The following is a 21608-nucleotide window of genomic DNA, read 5'->3' as shown; positions in this document are numbered from 1 at the left end:
GCGTATCGTGGATTTTCAGGAGCCAGCCGGCCACTCCCAGCCACTGGCCCCCAAACACAAACTACGGCCCTTTTCCCTGGAAGTAAAACTGACCTGCCCATCTTCTGGCTGGCAGATTGCCGGAGGCACATGGCTCTATCACACCAGCCCGACTTGGCACTGTTGCCAACTTGGGTCTGGCAATCATCCTGAGTATCGTGCATTTTCAGGAGCCAGCCGGCCACTCCCAGCCTCAGGCCCCCAAACACAAACTACCGGCCCTCTTCCCTGGAAGTAAAACTGACCTGTCCATCTTCTGGCTGGCAGATTGCAGGAGCCTCTTAGCTCTATCAAACCAGTCCGACTCGGCACTGGTGCCACCTTTCATCTGCGAACCATCCTGCGTGTCGTGGATTTTAAGGAGCCAGCCAGCCACTCGCAGCCACAGGGCCCCAAACACATACCACGGCCATTTTCCCTGGACGAAAATCTTAGCGGCCCAACTTCTGGCTGGCAGATTGCAGGAGCCACTCGGTACTATCAAACCAGCCCGACTTGGCACTGGTGCCACCTTTCATCTGGGAACCATCCTGCATATCGTGGATTTTCAGGAGCTAGCCGGCCACTCCCAGCCACAGGTCCCCAAAAACAAACTACGGCCCTTTTCCCTGGAAGTAATATAGACCTGCCCATCATCTGGCTGGCAGATTGCAGGAGCCACTTGGCTCTATCAAAACAGCCCGACTCGGCACTGGTGCCACCTTTCATCTGGGAACCATCCTGCGCGGCATGGATTTTAAGGAAGGAACCAGCCGGCCATTCAAGGCCACAGGACCCGGAAAAAAACCACGGCCTTTTTTCCTGGCAAACAAAACTCAGCGACCCCGCTTCTGGCTGACAGATTGCAGGAGCCACATGGCTCTATCACACCAGCCCAACTCGGCACTGGTGCCACCTTGGGTCTTGGAACCATCATGCGCGGCGTGGATTTTCAGGAGCCAGCCGGCCATTCCCAGCCACAGGGCCCCAAACACAAACTGCAGCCCTTTTCCCTGGAAGTAAAACAGCCATGCCCATCTTCTGGCTGGCAGATTGCAGGAGCCACGCGGTACTATCAAACCAGCCCGCCTTGGCACTGGTGCCATTTTTTCCATTTGGGAACCATCCAGCGCAGCATGGATCTTCAGGAGCCAGCCGGCCATTCCAAGCCACAGGCCCCCAAACACAACCTACGGCCCTTTTCCCTGGAAGTAAAACTGACCTGCCCATCTTCTGGCGGGCAGATTGCAGGAGCCACTTGGCTCTATCAAACCAGCCCGACTCGGCACTGGTGCCCCCTTGGGTCTGGGAACCATCCTGCGCGGCGTGGATTTTCAGGAGCCACCCGGCCACTCCCAGCCACAGGCCCTGAAAACAAACCACGGCCCTCTTCTCTGGTAAACAAAACTCACCCAGCCCGCTTCTGGCTGGCAGATTGCAGGAGCCACTTGGCTCTATCAAACCAGCCCGACTCGGCACCGGTGCCTCCTTGGGTCTGGGAACCATCATGCGCGGCGTGGATTTTCAGGAGCCAGCCGGCCATTCCAAGCCACAGGCCGCCAAACACAAACTACGGCCCTTTTCCCTGGAAGTAAAACTGACCTGCCCATCTTCTGGCTGGCAGATTGCAGGAGCCACTTGGCTCTATCAAACCAGCCCGACTCGGCACTGGTGCCACCTTGGGTCTGGGAACCATCCTGCGCGGCGTGGATTTCCAGGAGCCAGCCGGCCATTCCCAGCCACAGGCCCCTGAAAACAAATCACGGCCCTTTTCCCTGGCAAACAAAACTCACCCACCCCGCTTATTGATGGCAGATTGCAGGAGCCACTTGACTCTATCAAACCAGCCCGACTCAGCACTGGTGCCACCTTTCATCTGGGAACCATCCTGTGTATTGGGGATTTTCAGGAGCCAGCCGGCCATTCCCAGCCACAGGCCCCCAAACACAAACTACGGCCCTTTTCCCTGGAAGTAAAACTGACCTTCCCATCTTCTGGCTGGCAGATTGCAGGAGCCACATGGCTCTATCAAACCAGCCCAACTCGGACCTGGTGCCACCTTGGGTCTGGGAACCATCATGCGCGGCGTGGATTTTCAGGAGCCAGCCGGCCATTCCAAGCCACAGGCCCCCAACACAAACTACGGCCCTTTTCCCTGGAAGTAAAACAGACCTGCCCATCTTCTGGCTGTCAGATTGCAGGAGCTACTTGGTACTATCAAACCAGCCCGACTTGGCACTGGTGCCGTTTTTCATTTGGGAACCATCCTGCGTATCGTGGATTTTCAGGAGCCAGCCGGCCACTCCCAGCCACAGGCCCCCAAACACAACCTACGGCCCTTTTCCCTGGAAGTAAAACTGACCTGCCCATCTTCTGGCTGGCAGATTGCAGGAGCCACTTGGCTCTATCAAACCAGCCCGACTCGGCACTGGTGCCCCCTTGAGTCTGGGAACCATCCTGCGCGGCGTGGATTTTCAGGAGCCACCCGGCCACTCCCAGCCACAGGCCCTGAAAACAAACCACGGCCCTTTTCCCTGGCAAACAAAACTCACCCACCCCGCTTCTGGCTGGCAGATTCCAGGAGCCACTTGGCTCTATCAAACCAGCCCGACTCGGCACCGGTGCCACCTTGGGTCTGGGAACCATCATGCGCGGCGTGGATTTTCAGGAGCCAGCCGGCTATTCCCCGACACAGGCCCCCAAACACAAACTACGGCCCTTTTCCCTGGAAGTAAAACAGACCTGCCCATCTTCTGGCTGTCAGATTGCAGGAGCCACTTGGCTCTATCAAACCAGCCCGATTTGACACTGGGGCCCCTTGGGTCTGGAAACCATCCTGCGTATCGTGGATTTTCAGGAGCCAGTAGGCCACTCCCAGCCACAGGATCCCGAACAAAAACTACGGCCCTTTTCCCTGGAAGGAAAACTGACCTGCCCATCTTCTGGCTGGCAGATTGCAGGAGCCACTTGGCTCTATCAAACCAGCCCGACTCGGCACTGGTGCCCCTTTGGTCTGGGAATCATCCTGCGTATCGTGGATTTTCAGGAGCCAGCAGGCCACTCCCAGCCAGAGGCCCCCAAACACAAACTGTGGGCCTTTTCCCTGCCAAACAAAACTCACCCACCCCGCTTCTGGCTGGCAGATTGCAGGAGCCACATGGCTCTAGCAAACCAGCCAGCTTGGCACTGGTGCCACCATTCATTAGGGAACCATCCTGCGTATCGTGGATTTTCAGGAGCCAGCCGGCCACTCCCAGCCACAGGCCCCCAAACAGAACTACGGCCCTTTTCCCTGGAAGTAAAACTGACCTGCCCATCTTCTGGCTGGCAGATTGCAGGAGTCACTTGCCTTTATCAAACCAGCCCGACATGGCACTGGTACCCCTTTGGGTCTGGGAACCATCCTATGTATCGTGGATTTTCAGGAGCCAGCCGGCCACTCCCAGCCACAGGCCCCCAACAGAAACCACATCCCTTTTCCCTGGCAAACAAAACTGACCCGCCCCGCTCCTGGCTGGCAGATAGCAGGAGACACTTGGCTCTATCAAACCATCCCGACTCGGCACTGGTGCCCCTTTGGTCTGGGAATCATCGTGCGTATCGTGGATTTTCAGGAGCCACCCAGCCACTCCAAGCCACAGGCCCCCAAACACAAACTAGGGCCCTTTTCCCTGGAAACAAAACTCACACACCCCGCTTCTGGCCGGCAGATTGCAGAAGCCACATGGCTCTATCAAACCAGCCCAACTCGGCACTGGTGCCACCTTGGGTCTGGGAACCATCATGCGCGGCGTGGATTTTAAGGAGCCAGTCGGCCATTCCCCGACACAGGCCCCCAAACACAAACTACGGCCCTTTTCCCTGGAAGTAAAACAGACATGCCCATCTTCTGGCTGGCAGATTGCAGGAGCCACGCGGTACTATCAAACCAGCCCGACTTGGCACTGGTGCCATTTTTTTCATTTGGGAACCATCCAGCGCGGCATGGATTTTCAGGAGCCAGCCGGCAACTCCCAGCCACAGGCCCCCAAACACAAACTACGGCCCTTTTCCCTGGAAGTAAAACTGACCTGCCCATCTTCTGGCTGGCAGATTGCAGGAGCCACTTGGCTCTATCAAACCAGCCCGACTCGGCACTGGTGCCACCTTGGGTCTGGGAACCATCCTGCGCGGCGTGGATTTCCAGGAGCCAGCCGGCCATTCCCAGCCACAGGCCCCTGAAAACAAATCACGGCCCTTTTCCCTGGCAAACAAAAATTACCCACCCCGCTTATTGATGGCAGATTGCAGGAGCCACTTGACTCTATCAAACCAGCCCGACTCAGCACTGGTGCCACCTTTCATCTGGGAACCATCCTGTGTATTGGGGATTTTCAGGAGCCAGCCGGCCACTCCAAGCCACAGGCCCCCAAACACAAACTACGGCCCTTTTCCCTGGAAGTAAAACTGACCTGCCCATCTTCTGGCTGTCAGATTGCAGGAGCCACTTGGCTCTATCAAACCAGCCCGATTTGACACTGGGGCCCCATGGGCTCGGAAACCATCCTGCGTATCGTGGATTTTCAGGAGCCAGTAGGCCACTCCCAGCCACAGGACCCCAAACAAAAACTACGGCCCTTTTCCCTGGAAGGAAAACTGACCTGCCCATCTTCTGGCTGGCAGATTGCAGGAGCCACTTGGCTCTATCAAACCAGCCCGACTCGGCACTGGTGCCCCTTTGGTCTGGGAATCATCCTGCGTATCGTGGATTTTCAGGAGCCAGCAGGCCACTCCCAGCCAGAGGCCCCCAAACACAAACTGTGGGCCTTTTCCCTTCCAAACAAAACTCACCCACCCCGCTTCTGGCTGGCAGATTGCAGGAGCCACATGGCTCTATCAAACCAGCCCGACTCGGCACTGGTGCCACCTTTCATCTGGGAACCATCCTGCGTATCGTGGATTTTCAGGAGCCAGCCGGCCACTCCCAGCCACTGGCCCCCAAACACAAACTACGGCCCTTTTCCCTGGAAATAAAACTGACCTGCCCATCTTCTGGCTGGCAGATTGCAGGAGCCACTTGCCTTTATCAAACCAGCCTGACTTGGCACTGGTACCCCTTTGGGTCTGGGAACCATCCTATGTATCGTGGATTTTCAGGAGCCAGCCGGCCACTCCCAGCCACAGGCCCCCAACAGAAACCACATCCCTTTTCCCTGGCAAACAAAACTGACCCGCCCCGCTCCTGGCTGGCAGATTGCAGGAGACACTTTGCTCTATCAAACCATCCCGACTCGGCACTGGTGCCCCTTTGGTCTGGGAATCATCGTGCGTATCGTGGATTTTCAGGAGCCACCCAGCCACTCCAAGCCACAGGCCCCCAAACACAAACTAGGGCCCTTTTCCCTGGAAACAAAACTCACACACCCCGCTTCTGGCCGGCAGATTGCAGAAGTCACATGGCTCTATCAAACCAGCCCATCTCGGCACTGGTGCCACCTTGGGTCTGGGAACCATCATGCGCGGCGTGGATTTTAAGGAGCCAGCCGGCCATTCTCAGCCACAGGCCCCCAAAAACAAACTACGGCCCTTTTCCCTGGAAGTAAAACTGACCTGCCCATCTTCTGGCTGGCAGATTGCAGGAGCCACATGGCTCTGTCAAACCAGCCCGACTTGGCACTGGTGCCACCTTTCATCTGGGAACCATCCTGCGTATCGTGGATTTTCAGGAGCCAGCAGGCCATTCCCAGCCACAGGCCCCCCAAAAAAAGCTATGGTCCTTTTCCCTGGAAGTAAAACTGACGTGTCCATCTTCTGGCTGGCAGAATGCAGGACCCACTTGGCTCTATCAAACCAGCCCGATTTGGCACTGGTACCCCCTTGGGTCTGGGAACCACCCTGCGTATCATGGATTTTCAGGAGCCAGCCGGCCACTCCCAGCCACTGGCCCCCAAACACAAACTACGGCCCTTTTCCCTGGAAGTAAAACTTACCTGCCCATCTTCTGGCTGGCAGATTGCAGGAGCCACATGGCTCTATCACACCAGCCCGACTTGGCAGTGTTGCCAACTTGGGTCTGGCAATCATCCTGAGTATCGTGGATTTTCAGGAGCCAGCCGGCCACTCCCAGCCTCAGGCCCCCAAACACAAACTACCGGCCCTCTTCCCCGGAAGTAAAACTGACCTGTCCATCTTCTGGCTGGCAGATTGCAGGAGCCTCTTAGCTCTATCAAACCAGCCCGACTCAGCACTGGTGCCACCTTTCATCTGCGAACCATCCTATGTGTCGTGGATTTTCAGGAGCCAGCCAGCCACTCTCAGCCACAGGGCCCCAAACACATACCACGGCCATATTCCCTGGAAGAAAATCTTAGCGGCCCAACTTCTGGCTGGCAGATTGCAGGAGCCACTCGGTACTATCAAACCAGCCCGACTTGGCACTGGTGCCACCTTTCATCTGGGAACCATACTGCGTATCGTGGATTTTCAGGAGCTAGCCGGCCACTCCCAGCCACAGGTCCCCAAAAGCAAACTACGGCCCTTTTCCCTGGAAGTAATATAGACCTGCCCATCATCAGGCTGGCAGATTGCAGGAGCCACTTGGCTCTATCAAAACAGCCCGACTCGGCACTGGTGCCACCTTTCATCTGGAAACCATCCTGCGCGGCGTGGATTTTAAGGAAGGAACCAGCCGGCCATTCAAGGCCACAGGACCCGGAAAAAAAACCACGGCCTTTTTCCCTGGCAAACAAAACTCAGCGACCCCGCTTCTGGCTGACAGATTGCAGGAGCCACATGGCTCTATCACACCAGCCCAACTCGGCACTGGTGCCACCTTGGGTCTGGGAACCATCATGCGCGGCGTGGATTTTCAGGAGCCAGCCGGCCATTCCCCGACACAGGCCCCCAAACACAAACTGCGGCCCTTTTCCCTGGAAGTAAAACTGACCTGCCCATCTTCTGGCTGGCAGATTGCAGGAGCCACATGGCTCTATCAAACCAGCCCAACTCGGACCTGGTGCCACCTTGGGACTGGGAACCATTATGCGCGGCGTGGATTTTAAGGAGCCAGCCGACCAATCCCAACCACAGGCACCCAAAACAAAGTACGGCACTTTTCCCTGGAAGTAAAACTGACCTGCCCATCTTCTGGCTGGCAGACTGCAGGAGCCACTTGGATCTGTCAAACCAGCCCGACTTGGCACTGGTGCCACCTTTCATCTGCGAACCATCCTGCGTATCGTGGATTTTCAGGAGCCAGCAGGCCATTCCCAGCCACAGGCCCCCAAAAAAAAGCTATGGTCCTTTTCCCTGGAAGTAAAACTGACCTGTCCATCTTCTGGCTGGCAGAATGCAGGAGCCACTTGGCTCTATCAAACCAGCCCGACTTGGCACTGGTGCCCCCTTGGGTCTGGGAACCACCCTGCGTATCGTGGATTTTCAGGAGCCAGCCGGCCACTCCCAGCCACTGGCCCCCAAACACAAACTACGGCCCTTTTCCCTGGAAGTAAAACTGACCTGCCCATCTTCTGGCTGTCAGATTGCAGGAGCCACTTGGCTCTATCAAACCAGCCCGACTCGGCACCGGTGCCACCTTGGATCTGGGAACCATCATGCGCGGCGTGGATTTTCAGGAGCCAGCCGGCTATTCCCCGACACAGGCCCCCAAACACAAACTACGGCCCTTTTCCCTGGAAGTAAAACTGACCTGCCCATCTTCTGGCTGTCAGATTGCAGGAGCCACTTGGCTCTATCAAACCAGCCCGATTTGACACTGGGGCCCCATGGGCTCGGAAACCATCCTGCGTATCGTGGATTTTCAGGAGCCAGTAGGCCACTCCCAGCCACAGGACCCCAAACAAAAACTACGGCCCTTTTCCCTGGAAGGAAAACTGACCTGCCCATCTTCTGGCTGGCAGATTGCAGGAGCCACTTGGCTCTATCAAACCAGCCCGACTCGGCACTGGTGCCCCTTTGGTCTGGGAATCATCCTGCGTATCGTGGATTTTCAGGAGCCAGCAGGCCACTCCCAGCCAGAGGCCCCCAAACACAAACTGTGGGCCTTTTCCCTTCCAAACAAAACTCACCCACCCCGCTTCTGGCTGGCAGATTGCAGGAGCCACATGGCTCTATCAAACCAGCCCGACTCGGCACTGGTGCCACCTTTCATCTGGGAACCATCCTGCGTATCGTGGATTTTCAGGAGCCAGCCGGCCACTCCCAGCCACTGGCCCCCAAACACAAACTACGGCCCTTTTCCCTGGAAATAAAACTGACCTGCCCATCTTCTGGCTGGCAGATTGCAGGAGCCACTTGCCTTTATCAAACCAGCCTGACTTGGCACTGGTACCCCTTTGGGTCTGGGAACCATCCTATGTATCGTGGATTTTCAGGAGCCAGCCGGCCACTCCCAGCCACAGGCCCCCAACAGAAACCACATCCCTTTTCCCTGGCAAACAAAACTGACCCGCCCCGCTCCTGGCTGGCAGATTGCAGGAGACACTTGGCTCTATCAAACCATCCCGACTCGGCACTGGTGCCCCTTTGGTCTGGGAATCATCGTGCGTATCGTGGATTTTCAGGAGCCACCCAGCCACTCCAAGCCACAGGCCCCCAAACACAAACTAGGGCCCTTTTCCCTGGAAACAAAACTCACACACCCCGCTTCTGGCCGGCAGATTGCAGAAGTCACATGGCTCTATCAAACCAGCCCATCTCGGCACTGGTGCCACCTTGGGTCTGGGAACCATCATGCGCGGCGTGGATTTTAAGGAGCCAGCCGGCCATTCTCAGCCACAGGCCCCCAAAAACAAACTACGGCCCTTTTCCCTGGAAGTAAAACTGACCTGCCCATCTTCTGGCTGGCAGATTGCAGGAGCCACATGGCTCTGTCAAACCAGCCCGACTTGGCACTGGTGCCACCTTTCATCTGGGAACCATCCTGCGTATCGTGGATTTTCAGGAGCCAGCAGGCCATTCCCAGCCACAGGCCCCCCAAAAAAAGCTATGGTCCTTTTCCCTGGAAGTAAAACTGACGTGTCCATCTTCTGGCTGGCAGAATGCAGGACCCACTTGGCTCTATCAAACCAGCCCGATTTGGCACTGGTACCCCCTTGGGTCTGGGAACCACCCTGCGTATCATGGATTTTCAGGAGCCAGCCGGCCACTCCCAGCCACTGGCCCCCAAACACAAACTACGGCCCTTTTCCCTGGAAGTAAAACTTACCTGCCCATCTTCTGGCTGGCAGATTGCAGGAGCCACATGGCTCTATCACACCAGCCCGACTTGGCAGTGTTGCCAACTTGGGTCTGGCAATCATCCTGAGTATCGTGGATTTTCAGGAGCCAGCCGGCCACTCCCAGCCTCAGGCCCCCAAACACAAACTACCGGCCCTCTTCCCCGGAAGTAAAACTGACCTGTCCATCTTCTGGCTGGCAGATTGCAGGAGCCTCTTAGCTCTATCAAACCAGCCCGACTCAGCACTGGTGCCACCTTTCATCTGCGAACCATCCTATGTGTCGTGGATTTTCAGGAGCCAGCCAGCCACTCTCAGCCACAGGGCCCCAAACACATACCACGGCCATATTCCCTGGAAGAAAATCTTAGCGGCCCAACTTCTGGCTGGCAGATTGCAGGAGCCACTCGGTACTATCAAACCAGCCCGACTTGGCACTGGTGCCACCTTTCATCTGGGAACCATACTGCGTATCGTGGATTTTCAGGAGCTAGCCGGCCACTCCCAGCCACAGGTCCCCAAAAGCAAACTACGGCCCTTTTCCCTGGAAGTAATATAGACCTGCCCATCATCAGGCTGGCAGATTGCAGGAGCCACTTGGCTCTATCAAAACAGCCCGACTCGGCACTGGTGCCACCTTTCATCTGGAAACCATCCTGCGCGGCGTGGATTTTAAGGAAGGAACCAGCCGGCCATTCAAGGCCACAGGACCCGGAAAAAAAACCACGGCCTTTTTCCCTGGCAAACAAAACTCAGCGACCCCGCTTCTGGCTGACAGATTGCAGGAGCCACATGGCTCTATCACACCAGCCCAACTCGGCACTGGTGCCACCTTGGGTCTGGGAACCATCATGCGCGGCGTGGATTTTCAGGAGCCAGCCGGCCATTCCCCGACACAGGCCCCCAAACACAAACTGCGGCCCTTTTCCCTGGAAGTAAAACTGACCTGCCCATCTTCTGGCTGGCAGATTGCAGGAGCCACATGGCTCTATCAAACCAGCCCAACTCGGACCTGGTGCCACCTTGGGACTGGGAACCATTATGCGCGGCGTGGATTTTAAGGAGCCAGCCGACCAATCCCAACCACAGGCACCCAAAACAAAGTACGGCACTTTTCCCTGGAAGTAAAACTGACCTGCCCATCTTCTGGCTGGCAGACTGCAGGAGCCACTTGGATCTGTCAAACCAGCCCGACTTGGCACTGGTGCCACCTTTCATCTGCGAACCATCCTGCGTATCGTGGATTTTCAGGAGCCAGCAGGCCATTCCCAGCCACAGGCCCCCAAAAAAAAGCTATGGTCCTTTTCCCTGGAAGTAAAACTGACCTGTCCATCTTCTGGCTGGCAGAATGCAGGAGCCACTTGGCTCTATCAAACCAGCCCGACTTGGCACTGGTGCCCCCTTGGGTCTGGGAACCACCCTGCGTATCGTGGATTTTCAGGAGCCAGCCGGCCACTCCCAGCCACTGGCCCCCAAACACAAACTACGGCCCTTTTCCCTGGAAGTAAAACTGACCTGCCCATCTTCTGGCTGTCAGATTGCAGGAGCCACTTGGCTCTATCAAACCAGCCCGACTCGGCACCGGTGCCACCTTGGATCTGGGAACCATCATGCGCGGCGTGGATTTTCAGGAGCCAGCCGGCTATTCCCCGACACAGGCCCCCAAACACAAACTACGGCCCTTTTCCCTGGAAGTAAAACAGACCTGCCCATCTTCTGGCTGTCAGATTGCAGGAGCCACTTGGCTCTATCAAACCAGCCCGATTTGACACTGGGGCCCCTTGGGTCTGGAAACCATCCTGCGTATCGTGGATTTTCAGGAGCCAGTACGCCACTCCCAGCCACAGGACCCCAAACAAAAACTACGGCCCTTTTCCCTGGAAGGAAAACTGACCTGCCCATCTTCTGGCTGGCAGATTGCAGGAGCCACTTGGCTCTATCAAACCAGCCCGACTCGGCACTGGTGCCCCTTTGGTCTGGGAATCATCCTGCGTATCGTGGATTTTCAGGAGCCAGCAGGCCACTCCCAGCCAGAGGCCCCCAAACACAAACTGTGGGCCTTTTCCCTGCCAAACAAAACTCACCCACCCCGCTTCTGGCTGGCAGATTGCAGGAGCCACATGGCTCTAGCAAACCAGCCAGCTTGGCACTGGTGCCACCATTCATTAGGGAACCATCCTGCGTATCGTGGATTTTCAGGAGCCAGCCGGCCATTCCCAGCCACAGGCCCCTGAAAACAAATCACGGCCCTTTTCCCTGGCAAACAAAAATCACCCACCCCGCTTATTGATGGCAGATTGCAGGAGCCACTTGACTCTATCAAACCAGCCCGACTCAGCACTGGTGCCACCTTTCGTCTGGGAACCATCCTGTGTATTGGGGATTTTCAGGAGCCAGCTGGCCACTCCCAGCCACAGGCCCCCAAACACAAACTACGGCCCTTTTCCCTGGAAGTAAAACTGACCTGCCCATCTTCTGGCTGGCAGATTGCAGGAGCCACATGGCTCTATCAAACCAGCCCTACTCGGACCTGGTGCTACCTTGGGTCTGGGAACCATCATGCGCGGCGTAGATTTTCAGGAGCCAGCCGGCCATTCCAAGCCACAGGCCCCCAACACAAACTAGGGCCCTTTTCCCTGGAAGTAAAACAGACCCGCCCATCTTCTGGCTGTCAGATTGCAGGAGCCACTTGGCTCTATCAAACCAGCCCGATTTGACACTGGGGCCCCATGGGTCTGGAAACCATCCTGCGTATCGTGGATTTTCAGGAGCCAGTAGGCCACTCCCAGCCACAGGACCCCAAACAAAAACTACGGCCCTTTTCCCTGGAAGGAAAACTGACCTGCCCATCTTCTGGCTGGCAGATTGCAGTAGCCACTTGGCTCTATCAAACCAGCCCGACTCGGCACTGGTGCCCCTTTGGTCTGGGAATCATCCTGCGTATCGTGGATTTTCAGGAGCCAGCAGGCCACTCCCAGCCAGAGGCCCCCAAACACAAACTGTGGGCCTTTTCCCTTCCAAACAAAACTCACCCACCCCGCTTCTGGCTGGCAGATTGCAGGAGCCACATGGCTCTATCAAACCAGCCCGACTCGGCACTGGTGCCACCTTTCATCTGGGAACCATCCTGCGTATCGTGGATTTTCAGGTTCCAGCCGGCCACTCCCAGCCACTGGCCCCCAAACAAAAACTACGGCCCTTTTCCCTGGAAGTAAAACTGACCTGCCCATCTTCTGGCTGGCAGATTGCAGGAGCCACTTGCCTTTATCAAACCAGCCTGACTTGGCACTGGTACCCCTTTGGGTCTGGGAACCATCCTATGTATCGTGGATTTTCAGGAGCCAGCCGGCCACTCCCAGCCACAGGCCCCCAACAGAAACCACATCCCTTTTCCCTGGCAAACAAAACAGCCCCGCCCCGCTCCTGGCTGGCAGATTGCAGGAGACACTTGGCTCTATCAAACCATCCCGACTCGGCACTGGTGCCCCTTTGGTCTGGGAATCATCCTGCGTATCGTGGATTTTCAGGAGCCACCCAGCCACTCCAAGCCACAGGCCCCCAAACACAAACTAGGGCCCTTTTCCCTGGAAACAAAACTCACACACCCCGCTTTTGGCCGGCAGATTGCTGAAGCCACATGGCTCTATCAAACCAGCCCATCTCGGCACTGGTGCCACCTTGGGTCTGGGAACCATCATGCGCGGCGTGGGTTTTAAGGAGCCAGCCGGCCATTCTAAGCCACAGGCCCCCAAAAACAAACTACGGCCCTTTTCCCTGGAAGTAAAACTGACCTGCCCATCTTCTGGCTGGCAGATTGCAGGAGCCACATGGCTCTGTCAAACCAGCCCGACTTGGCACTGGTGCCACCTATCATCTGGGAACCATCCTGCGTATCGTGGATTTTCAGGAGCCAGCCGGCCATTCCCAGCCACAGGGCCCCAAACACAAACTGCGGCCCTTTTCCCTGGAAGTAAAACAGACATGCCCATCTTCTGGCTGGCAGATTGCAGGAGCCACGCGGTACTATCAAACCAGCCCGACTTGGCAGTGGTGCCATTTTTTTCATTTGGGAACCATCCAGCGCGGCATGGATTTTCAGGAGCCAGCCGGCCACTCCCAGCCACAGGCACCCAACACAAACTACGGCACTTTTCCCTGGAAGTAAAACAGACCTGCCCATCTTCTGGCTGTCAGATTACAGGTGCTACTTGGTACTATCAAACCAGCCCGACTTGGCACTGGTGCCGTTTTTCATTTGGGAACCATCCTCTGTATCGTGGATTTTCAGGAGCCAGCCGGCCACTCCCAGCCACAGGCCCCCAAACACAACCTAAGGCCCCTTTCCCTGGAAGTAAAACTGACCTGCCCATCTTCTGGCTGGCAGATTGCAGGAGCCACTTGGCTCTATCAAACCAGCCCGACTCGGCACTGGTGCCCCCTTGGGTCTGGGAACCATCCTGCGCGGCGTGGATTTTCAGGAGCCACCCGGCCACTCCCAGCCACAGGCCCTGAAAACAAACCACGGCCCTTTTCTCTGGTAAACAAAACTCACTCAGCCTGCTTCTGGCTGGCAGATTGCAGGAGCCACTTGGCTCTATCAAACCAGCCCGACTCGGCACCGGTGCCACCTTGGGTCTGGGAACCATCATGCGCGGCGTGGATTTTCAGGAGCCAGCCGGCTATTCCCCGACACAGGCCCCCAAACACAAACTACGGCCCTTTTCCCTGGAAGTAAAACAGACATGCCCATCTTCTGGCTGGCAGATTGCAGGAGCCACTTGGCTCTATCAAACCAGCCCGACTTGGCACTGGTGCCGTTTTACATTTGGGAACCATCCTCCGTATCGTGGATTTTCAGGAGCCAGTAGGCCACTCCCAGCCACAGACCCCAAACACAAACTACGGCCCATTTCCCTGGAAGTAAAACTGACCTGCCCATCTTCTGGCTGGCAGACTACAGGAGCCACTTGGATCTGTCAAACCAGCCCGACTTGGCACTGGTGCCACCTTTCATCTGGGAACCATCCTGCGTATCGTGGATTTTCAGGAGCCAGCAGGCCATTCCCAGCCACAGGCCCCCAAAAAAAAGCTATGGCCCTTTTCCCTGGAAGTAAAACTGACCTGTCCATCTTCTGGCTGGCAGAATGCAGGAGCCATTTGGCTCTATCAAACCAGCCCGATTTGGCACTGGTGCCCCCTTGGGTCTGGGAACCACCCTGCGTATCGTGGATTTTCAGGAGCCAGCCGGCCACTCCCAGCCACAGGCCCCCAAACACAAACTACGGCCCTTTTCCCTGGAAGTAAAACTGACCTGCCCATCTTCTGGCTGGCAGATTGCAGGAGCCACTTGGCTCTATCAAACCAGCCCGACTCGGCACTGGTGCCCCCTTGGGTCTGGGAACCATCATGCGCGGCGTTGATTTTAAGGAGCCAGCCGGCTATTCCCCGACACAGGCCCCCAAACACAAACTGCGGCCGTTTTCCCTGGAAGTAAAACAGACCTGCCCATCTTCTGGCTGTCAGATTGCAGGAGCCAGTTGGCTCTATCAAACCAGCCCGACTCAGCACTGGTGCCACCTTTCATCTGGGAACCATCCTGTGTATTGGGGATTTTCAGGAGCCAGCCGGCCACTCCCAGCCACAGGCCCCCAAACACAAACTAGGGCCCTTTTCCCTGGAAGTAAAACTGACCTGCCCATCTTCTGGCTGTCAGATTGCAGGAGCTACTTGGTACTATCAAACCAGCCCGACTTGGCACTGGTGCCATTTTTCATTTGGGAACCATCCTGCGTATCGTGGATTTTCAGGAGCCAGCCGGCCACTCCCAGCCACAGGCCCTGAAAACAAACCACGACCCTTTTCTCTGTCAAACAAAACTCACCCACCCCGCTTCTGGCTGGCAGATTGCAGGAGCAACTTGGCTCTATCAAACCTGCCCGACTCGGCACCGGTGCCACCTTGGGTCTGGGAACCATCCTGAGCGGCGTGGATTTTCAGGAGCCAGCCGGCTATTCTCCGACACAGGCCCCCAAACACAAACTGCGGCCGTTTTCCCTGGAAGTAAAACAGACCTGCCCATCTTCTGGCTGTCAGATTGCAGGAGCCACTTCGCTCTATCAAACCAGCCCGATTTGGCACTGGGGCCCCTTGGGTCTGGAAACCATCCTGCGTATCGTGGATTTTCAGGAGCCAGTAGGCCACTCCAAGCCACAGGACCCCAAACAAAATCTACGGCCCTTTTCCCTGGAAGGAAAACTGACCTGCCCATCTTCTGGCTGGCAGATTGCAGGAGCCACTTGGCTCTATCAAACCAGCCCGACTCGGCACTGGTGCCCCTTTGGTCTGGGAATCATCCTGCGTATCGTGCATTTTCAGGAGCCAGCAGGCCACTCCCAGCCAGAGGCCCCCAAACACAAACTGTGGGCCTTTTCCCTGCCAAACAAAACTCACCCACCCCGCTTCTGGCTGGCAGATTGCAGGAGCCACATGGCTCTATCAAACCAGCCCGACTCGGCACTCGTGCCACCTTTCATCTGGGAACCATCCTGCGTATCGTGGATTTTCAGGAGCCAGCAGGCCACTCCGAGCCACAGGCTCCCGAAAACAAACCACGGCCCTTTTCCCAGGCAAACAAAACTCACGCATCCCGCTCCTGGCTGGCAGATTGCAGGAGACACTTGGCCCTATCAAACCAGCCGGCTAGGCACTGGTGCCACCATTCATCTGGGAACCATCCTATGTATCGTGGAGTTTCAGGAGCCAGCCGGCCACTCCCAGCCACAGGCGCCCAAACAAAACTACGGCCCTTTTCCCTGGAAGTAAAACTGACCTGCCCATCTTCTGGCTGGCAGATTGCAGGAGCCACTTGCCTTTATCAAACCAGCCCGACTTGGCACTTGTACCCCTTTGGGTCTGGGAACCATCCTGAGTATCGTGGATTTTCAGGAGCCAGCAGGCCACTCCCAGCCACAGGCCCCCAACAGAAACCATATCACTTTTCCCTGGCAAACAAAACTGACCCGCCCCGCTCCTGGCTGGCAGATTGCAGGAGACACATGGCTCTATTAAACCATCCCGACTCGGCACTGGTGCCCCTTTGGTCTGGGAACCATCCTGCGTATCGTGGATTTTCAGGAGCCAGCCGGCCACTCCCAGCCACAGGCCCCCGAAACAAAAACTACGGCCCATTTCCCTGGAAGTAAAATAGACCAGCCCATCTTCTGGCTGGCAGATTGCAGGAGCCACTTGGCTCTGTCACACCAGCCCGACTTGGCACTGGTGCCACTTTTCATCTGGAAACCATCCTGCGTATCGTGGATTTTCAGGAGCCAGCAGGCCATTCCCAGCCACAGGCACCCAAACACAAACTACGGCCCTTTTCCCTGGAAGTAAAACTGACCTGCCCATCTTCTGGCTGTCAGATTGCAGGTGCTACTTGGTACTATCAAACCAGCCCGACTTGGCACTGGTGCCGTTTTTCATTTGGGAACCATCCTCCGTAACGTGGATTTTCAGGAGCCAGCCGGCCACTCCCAGCCTCAGGCCCCCAAACACAAACTACCGGCCCTCTTCCCCGGAAGTAAAACTGACCTGTCCATCTTCTGGCTGGCAGATTGCAGGAGCCATCTAGCTCTATCAAACCAGCCCGACTCGGCACTGGTGCCACCTTTCATCTGCGAACCATCCTGCGTGTCGTGGATTTTCAGGAGCCAGCCAGCCACTCTCAGCCACAGGGCCCCAAACACATACCACGGCCATTTTCCCTGGAAGAAAATCTTAGCGGTCCACCTTCTGGCTGGCAGATTGCAGGAGCCACTCGGTACTATCAAACCAGCCCGACTTGGCACTGGTGCCACCTTTCATCTGGGAACCATCCTGCGTATCGTGGATTTTCAGGAGCCAGCCGGCCACAGCCAGCCACAGGCCCCCAAACACATACCATGGCCCTTTTCCCTGGAAGTAATATAGACCTGCCCATCATCAGGCTGGCAGTATGCAGGAGCCACTTGGCTCTATCAAAACAGCCCCACTCGGCACTGGTGCCACCTTGGGTCTGGGAACCATCCTGCGCGGCGTGGATTTTCAGGAACCAGCCGGCCATTCAAGGCCACAGGCCCCGGAAAAAAAACCACGGCCTTTTTCCCTGGCAAACAAAACTCAGCGACCCCGCTTCTGGCTGACAGATTGCAGGAGCCACATGGCTCTATCACACCAGCCCAACTCGGCACTGATGCCACCTTGGGTCTGGGAACCATCATGTGCGGCGTGGATTTTCAGGAGCCAGCCGGCAATTCCCAGCCACAGGGCCCTAAACACAAACTGCGGCCCTTTGCCCTGGAAGTAAAACAGACATGCCATCTTCTGGCTGTCAGATTGCAGGAGCCACGCGGTACTATCAAACCAGCCCTACTTGGCACTGGTGCCATTTTTTTCATTTGCGAACCATCCAGCGCGGCGTGGGTTTTCAGGAGCCAGCCGGCCACTCCCAGCCACAGGTCCCCAAACACAAACTACGGCCCTTTTCCCTGGAAGTAAAACTGACCTGCCCATCTTCTGGCTGGCAGATTGCAGGAGCCACATGGCTCTATCAAACCAGCCCAACTCGGCACTCGTGCCACCTTGGGTCTGGGAACCATCATGCGCGGCGTGGATTTTCAGGAGCCAGCCGGCTATTCCCCGACACAGGCCCCCAAACACAAACTGCGGCCGTTTTCCCTGGAAGTAAAACAGACCTGCCCATCTTCTGGCTGTCAGATTGCAGGAGCCAGTTGGCTCTATCAAACCAGCCCGACTCAGCACTGGTGCCACCTTTCATCTGGGAACCATCCTGTGTATTGGGGATTTTCAGGAGCCAGCCGGCCACTCCCAGCCACAGGCCCCCAAACACAAACTAGGGCCCTTTTCCCTGGAAGTAAAACTGACCTGCCCATCTTCTGGCTGTCAGATTGCAGGAGCTACTTGGCACTATCAAACCAGCCCGACTTGGCACTGGTGCCATTTTTCATTTGGGAACCATCCTGCGTATCGTGGATTTTCAGGAGCCAGCCGGCCACTCCCAGCCACAGGCCCTGAAAACAAACCACGACCGTTTTTTCTGGCAAACAAAACTCACCCACCCCGCTTCTGGCTGGCAGATTGCAGGAGCCACTTGGCTCTATCAAACCAGCCCGACTCGGCACCGGTGCCACCTTTCATCTGGGAACCATCCTGTGTATTGGGGATTTTCAGGAGCCAGCCGGCCACTCCCATCCACAGGCCCCCAAACACAAACTATGGCCCTTTTCCCTGGAAGTAAAACTGACCTGCCCATCTTCTGGCTGGCAGATTGCAGGAGCCACTTGCCTCTATCAAACCAGCCCGGCTTGGCACTGGTACCCCTTTGGGTCTGGGAACCATCCTACGTATCGTGGATTTTCAGGAGCCAGCCGGCCACTCCCAGCCACAGGCCCCCAACAGAAACCACATCCCTTTTCCCTGGCAAACAAAACTGACCCGCCCCGCTCCTGGCTGGCAGATTGCAGGAGACACTTGGCTCTATCAAACCAGCCCGACTCGGCACTGGTGCCACCTTTCATCTGGGAACCATCCTGTGCGGCGTGGATTTTAAGGAACCAGCCGGCCATTCAAGGCCACAGGCCCCGGAAAATAAACCACGGCCTTTTTCCCTGGCAAACAAAACTCAGCGACCCCGCTTCTGGGTGACAGATTGCAGGAGCCACATGGCTCTATCACACCAGCCCAACTCGGCACTGGTGCCACCTTGGGTCTGGGAACCATCATGCGCGGCGTGGATTTTAAGGAGCCAGCCGGCCATTCCCAGCCACAGGGCCCCAAACACAAACTGCGGCCCTTTTCCCTGGAAGTAGAACAGACATGCCCATCTTCTGGCTGGCAGATTGCAGGAGCCACGCGGTACTATCAAACCAGCCCGACTTGGCACTGGTGCCATTTTTTTCATTTGGGAACCATCATGCGCGGCATGGATTTTCAGGAGCCAGCCGGCCATTCCCAGCCACAGGCCCCCGAGAAAAAATCACGGCCCTTTTCCCTGGCAAAAAAAACTCACCCACCCCGCTTATGGATGGCAGATTGCTGGAGCCAGTTGGGTCTATCAAACCAGCCCGACTCAGCACTGGTGCCACCTTTCATCTGGGAACCATCCTGTGTATTGGGGATTTTCAGGAGCCAGCCGGCCACTCCCAGCCACAGGCCCCCAAACACAAACTAGGGCCCTTTTCCCTGGAAGTAAAACTGACCTGCCCATCTTCTGGCTGTCAGATTGCAGGAGCTACTTGGTACTATCAAACCAGCCCGACTTGGCACTGGTGCCATTTTTCATTTGGGACCATCCTGCGTATCGTGGATTTTCAGGAGCCAGCCGGCCACTCCCAGCCACAGGCCCTGAAAATAAACCACGGCGCTTTTCTCTGGCAAACAAAACTCACCCACCCCGCTTCTGGCTGGCAGATTGCAGGAGCCACTTGGCTCTATCAAACCAGCCCGACTTGGCACTGGTGCCACCTTGGGTCTGGGAACCATCCTGAGCGGCGTGGATTTTCAGGAGCCAGCCGGCTATTCCCCGACACAGGCCCCCAAACACAAACTGCGGCCGTTTTCCCTGGAAGTAAAACAGACCTGCCCATCTTCTGGCTGTCAGATTGCAGGAGCCACTTGGCTCTATCAAACCAGCCCGATTTGGCACTGGGGCCCCTTGGGTCTCGAAACCATCCTGCGTATCGTGGATTTTCAGGAGCCAGTAGGCCACTCCAAGCCACAGGACCCCAAACAAAATCTACGGCCCTTTTCCCTGGAAGGAAAACTGACCTGCCCATCTTCTGGCTGGCAGATTGCAGGAGCCACTTGGCTCTATCAAACCAGCCCGACTCGGCACTGGTGCCCATTTGGTCAGGGAATCTTCCTGCGTATCGTGCATTTTCAGGAGCCAGCAGTCCACTCCCAGCCAGAGGCCCCCAAACACAAACTGTGGGCCTTTTCCCTGCCAAACAAAACTCACCCACCCCGCTTCTGGCTGGCAGATTGCAGGAGCCACATGGCTCTATCAAACCAGCCCGACTCGGCACTGGTGCCACCTTTCCTGCACACCATCTTGCGTGTCGTGGACTTTCAGGTTCCAGCCGGGAACTCCCAGCCACAGGCCCCCAAACATATACCACGGCCCTTTTCCCTGCAAGTAAAACTGACCTGCCCATCGTCTGGCTGGCAGATTGCGGGAGACACTTGGTACTATCAAACCAGCCCGACTCGGCACTGGTGCCACCTTGGGTCTGGGAACCATCCTGCGCGGCGTGGATTTCCAGGAGCCAGCCGGCCATTCCCAGCCACAGGCCCCTGAAAACAAATCACGGCCCTTTTCCCTGGCAAACAAAACTCACCCACCCCGCTTATTGATGGCAGATTGCAGGAGCCACTTGACTCTATCAAACCAGCCCGACTCAGCACTGGTGCCACCTTTCATCTGGGAACCATCCTGTGTATTGGGGATTTTCAGGAGCCAGCCGGCCATTCCCAGCCACAGGCCCCCAAACACAAACTACGGCCCTTTTCCCTGGAAGTAAAACTGACCTGCCCATCTTCTGGGTGGCAGATTGCAGGAGCCACATGGCTCTATCAAACCAGCCCAACTCGGACCTGGTGCCACCTTGGGTCTGGGAACCATCATGCGCGGCGTGGATTTTCAGGAGCCAGCCGGCCATTCCAAGCCACAGGCCCCCAAACACAAACTACGGCCCTTTTCCCTGGAAGTAAAACAGACCTGCCCATCTTCTGGCTGGCAGATTGCAGGAGCTACTTGGTACTATCAAACCAGCCCGACTTGGCACTGGTGCGGTTTTTCATTTGGGAACCATCCTCCGTATCGTGGATTTTCAGGAGCCAGCCGGCCACTCCCAGCCACAGGCCCCCAAAAAAAACCTACGGCCCTTTTCCCTGGAAGTAAAACTGACCTGCCCATCTTCTGGCTGGCAGATTGCAGGAGCCACTTGGCTCTATCAAACCAGCCCGACTCGGCACTGGTGCCCCCTTGGGTCTGGGAACCATCCTGCGCGGCGTGGATTTTCAGGAGCCACCCGGCCACTCCCAGCCACAGGCCCTGAAAACAAACCACGGCCCTTTTCCCTGGCAAACAAAACTCACCCACCCCGCTTCTGGCTGGCAGATTGCAGGAGCCACTTGGCTCTATCAAACCAGCCCGACTCGGCACCGGTGCCACCTTGGGTCTGGGAACCATCCTGCGCGGCGTGGATTTTCAGGAACCAGCCGGCCATTCAAGGCCACAGGCCCCGGAAAAAAAACCACGGCCTTTTTCCCTGGCAAACAAAACTCAGCGACCCCGCTTCTGGCTGACAGATTGCAGGAGCC

Source organism: Zonotrichia albicollis, chromosome 18, assembly GCF_047830755.1.
Source record: "Zonotrichia albicollis isolate bZonAlb1 chromosome 18, bZonAlb1.hap1, whole genome shotgun sequence".
Lineage (NCBI taxonomy): Eukaryota > Metazoa > Chordata > Aves > Passeriformes > Passerellidae > Zonotrichia > Zonotrichia albicollis.
Note: the sequence above shows the minus strand (reverse complement) of the source record.